This window comes from Rhinolophus hipposideros (genome assembly GCF_964194185.1).
Source record: "Rhinolophus hipposideros genome assembly, chromosome: 7".
Classification (NCBI taxonomy): Eukaryota; Metazoa; Chordata; class Mammalia; order Chiroptera; family Rhinolophidae; genus Rhinolophus; species Rhinolophus hipposideros.
This window is the reverse complement of record NC_138053.1, coordinates 84427409-84431713: the sequence shown is the minus strand read 5'-3', so window position 1 is coordinate 84431713 and position 4305 is coordinate 84427409. Positions and strand designations below refer to the sequence as shown.

General features: G+C 43.0%; 1 pseudogene across 1 annotated transcript; it reads right to left on the bottom strand.

Moving 5' to 3' along the window:
* Nucleotides 1-2540: 2540 nt before the first annotated feature.
* Nucleotides 2541-3945, bottom strand: LOC308499777 (junctional adhesion molecule C-like; annotated as a pseudogene). The gene is made up of 3 exons: nucleotides 3942-3945; nucleotides 3197-3444; nucleotides 2541-3043 (listed from the first exon to the last, which is right to left on the bottom strand). The product of its transcript is annotated as a junctional adhesion molecule C-like (transcript).
* Nucleotides 3946-4305: the final 360 nt, after the last annotated feature.

Sequence of the window (4305 nt, the reverse complement as noted above, 5' to 3'; positions counted from 1 at the left end):
ATAAGAAGGGAGGCAATAAGGCCACCCTACTACTGTGACAAGTTAGATGGAAGCTAGAGTGTTGATCCTCAACAATTAAAGAAGGGGGAAGCTACCCTTTCTACCAAGATGTGGTGAAGATGAAAGAATAGCCTTAATTCTAAGCATTCAAGGCACAAATGCAAAAGAAAGTAAGTACCATTAAGCAGTTATGAAGAGCTGCCAACTGCCTCTGCCAAGTAGCCCATGGCAAGGTATTTCACCTAACTTTACAAAAAAAGTCAAAAGACTTATCTTTACAAAGATCAAGTATTTAATTAAAAAAAATTAGAAATATAAAAAAAAAATAAGACATTGAGAGTTTAATCCCAAGATGACCACATTCTTCTACATAAAAAAACATCCTCTAAGCACACAGTGGAACGGAAGGCATTCCTCTGAGAAGCCCTTTACTTCAAACCGCTTCACATCATGAGTTGATACGGCCACGTATTTGAGGCTAAGAACATCAGCTCTCGAAGAACAAAGACTTTTGAATGATGTTTCTAATGTCCCCCAAAAAGTGAGCCATGTCTCGGGTAGATAAGAACTCTAAAATCAAAATTGGGACACTGCCTTTGATTCGGCACCTTTCTCTCCTCACCATCAGGCTTTTGCTCCAGCTACACTTCCTGTTATTCTCCAAAAACTTGGCCTGGCTGTCGTCACACATGGTTTATTGGGAAGTGAGACAGAACTTGTGGTGTCCCATTGCTTTATTCATGCCAAAGAGGAATAGTGGAATTCATTTCCTTTAAAAAATTATTACAGTTGACAGGTTTGATTTCAAGCCTGCCTGTGGCCCCAGGCGGTTTTATAAACTACATAAATAAATAAAATGAATGGAAAACCCAAATAGCAGTAGCTGCTTTGTTTCGGGAACCATCTACAACCAGTAAGAGCTGTGTCTCAGGGGTGCCTCATGGGGAAGACCCACCTTCCCTGAAGTGTTCACCTTACAACTGTTCTTGGTTGAGCCAAGTGCCTGGTCCATGAAAACATACTAAAAGCTCCTCAGCGCACAAAACCATTGAGCATTAAAAATGGAAGGGGTCGTGCTGGTTAGCCTTAGAAGTTAGTAGCCAATACCATTCAGACGGGAATGTGACTCAACCCTGGGTGTTGACTATCATGGTTTGCATGTGTATGTCTAAAAGCTTCTGGTGGTCTTTGGGCACAGGTAGTTTTAGTAATCTAAGGAAGAATTAGTTCAAGGCTAATCTAAGAGCATGTGTTTTTCTTTGAGAAACACAAACAGATTTTCACATTATTCAACTGGAATTTTTAAAGGTTTCATAAGCAACATCTGACGTATAGATGGCATAAGTTCTCTTATAAAAATGCTAAAGAGTATGGGAAAATGAATGCTCCACTAAGTCTTCTTAATAGGATTCCTTGGGTTAAGATACTCTCAATAATGTATGTTTTCCAATATTACATGAGTAGCTTGGAACGCCTACATTAAGTTGAGCTTTAAAAAAAATAGGTCATTTGATATTATATGTCAATGTATTTACACTTTAAATAGAAATTTTCTTTCCAATAATCAAAATACGGCTTTAGCAAAAATTTAGAATGTAAAATTTTATAAATAAAGACCCATAGAAAGGCAGAATGTTATCTTAGTATCATTTCAGATTTAGCCTAAGATGGAGTTTTCTTTATATACTAAAACTCTCCATGGACAAGCAGGGTTGCTACCAGGTAAATAGGTCCCTTCTTAAAACAAGCAATTTACCTTTTGGATTTCGGCTGTTTTTATAAAATGCTGATCCAAAAAGATTTTCCAGGATGGATACTACAACACTAATCAACAAAGCCTTTAAGAAGAAATTAGGAGGGCTGTCTGTGGGCTACCGGGAGACCATGTCATTGCATAAAAAGCCTCTTTACTGAATTCACTCATTCAAACTCTGCAGCTTCAGGGTTTCACAATGGGATTCACATTCCCAAGTCCTATACTGCAGGTGTGATGTCTTGTCACTCCTCATGTGGGGCTCACCCTGGCTGACGACAGCGAGTGGCAAATAAACTGTCTTCCCAGGCTCACAGTGCTCAGCCCAAGCAGAGTCTATGAGCAAGAGCTTTAAAATCCCCATGACAGCCAGGCCAGAGACTGGAGTCAGCCTCAGTGAACTTCTTCAGTTTCCTTTCCTTGTCATAACTGTGCCCATCTTGAGGAAAATCCTTTTATTCATGTGGCTTCTGAAAAAGTAAACAGGATCAAATATATGGTGATGGAAAGAGAACTGACTCTGGGTAGTAAACACACAATGTGATATAAAGATGATGTACTACAGAATTGTACACCTGAAACCTATGTAACTTTACTCACCATTGTTACCCCAATAAAATAAAATAAAAAAATAAAAAAATATAAAGGCCTAGCCATCAACTTTGGCCAAAAGAAAAAGCTTTTGCACGAGTGTCTAGCTCTGTCCAAGTGCACTTCATTCCAGGCTGCTCTCGAGGGAGGGTTCCAGTAAAGGTATTGCATGTGCTCTCAACCGCCCCATCAGATTTCAGATCACAAATGATGACTTGTGTCTGAAGTTGCCTTCCTCATCTGTCCTGATATAGTTGACTCCATCTGGCTTCCCTGGATTCTTGTAACTTTCCTCATTCTGTTTACTGTTGATGAAGTAATCACGTCTGCATGTGTGGCAGATGCCCACTGACATCAGGGCCATACAGCAAGGACAGCCAGAACCCTGAGGATACTTCCTCCGGTGTTCAGGTCAGACTCCCACCCCTTGCTCCTCCCACCTGGCTGAACCTGGGCATTGGCAGCTGTGCAGTAAGACTACCCCGGGTACCCTTGTGAACAACGCTGAAGACCAGAGTACCTGCTTCAGAGTTTAAGAGAAAAGGGGGACTTGGAAATCTGAGATTGGCTCTGGAGTCGGTGGGCAGCAGCACCTCTGATACAAGATATAAAGAAGCAGGGAGCCCTCCCTCCCCTGGCAATGCAGAGTTGCCAGCTTGCCTATAGGCACAGCCTTGGGTGTTCCCCACACAGGAGGTGCTCACTGCACTGGCACAGTTAACTCAATGCCAATCTACTCAATTGCTTTGCAATCGTTCTGAGCGATCACATCCCAGTAATAAAGGGTCTGTCCAGGTCACATTCGGAACTTTAGAGAGGTTCTCCCCAACTGTTCTGCACTACGTGCCTAATGTCCCTGTATTTTGTTGTCAACAAACACATATGTGGTTTGGACATCTTGAATTTTCTTCCATTCAATCCTGGGTCACTTTTTTGTGAATCCATAATGATACAAGGCGGCTCCACAATTTCAAATTCCTGTACCACTGGGCTTCGGCTACTGCATTAGAGATTCACAGCCCCTGTAAAGCAGTCCCTGAAAAGCAGCAGCAGGAAGAAGTTGGGCAGCCAGGCGCCGTGCCAGGTCCCTGCCACCGCCTCTGCGCCATGTTAAGGGTTCATGTGTAGTTTTATTACCAATTGGTAAATAATAAAGTGCCTCCTCACAAGTAGGTCAAATTGAAGCCATTCACTGAGACACAGAGAACTAAGACAAAATGAAACAAAACAACAAAGGAGAGAGAGAGAGAGACAGAGAGACACAGAGGGAGAGAGAAAACAAAACATACCGACATGCCAAAACAAAAAACAAACACACACATACACACACACACAAAACTGGAGAGTGACATCATCAAGATGATGATGTAGGTCATTCCTGACTTCAGGTCCCCTCACAAGAACACTAACAACTACCATAGACAAGGCATAACTGTGAAAATCCCAGAACATGAGGGTGAGACTGAAGTATCCTACTAGACCACAGACGCCAAGAAAGGACCACATTACAAGGCTGAGAGGAATGACTATACTTGACTGCATTGCCATTTCCTTCAGGCCAGCAAGCCCCACATCAAGAGGGCCCCTCTGGGCCTACCCATGTCCAATGAGAAAAAGAGAGCCCAAAGGAGATATTCAGTTTCCTTGGCATTGTGGGATTTTTCCTGGTGACCCATTCAGGTCTTGCCTCACAGAGAACATAGGTGGAATCTGCAGGGCTTAAACATCGGGGACCAGATTGAGATGGAAAAGGGAGACAGGGCTTAGAGCAACCAGAGCTCAGATGTTGGCAGACCACATTCCTCTTTGTAATGGCCCATAAGTAGAAGTCCCAAACAGCAGTCCTGTCCATCTGCAGAGCTGAGCTGGTGGACTTGTCTGGCCAGGGAAGCTGGTGGACTTCTCCACCTGATTCAGATCCCCAGCCAACAAGCCAAGCCAGCACTGGAGTATGTTGTACT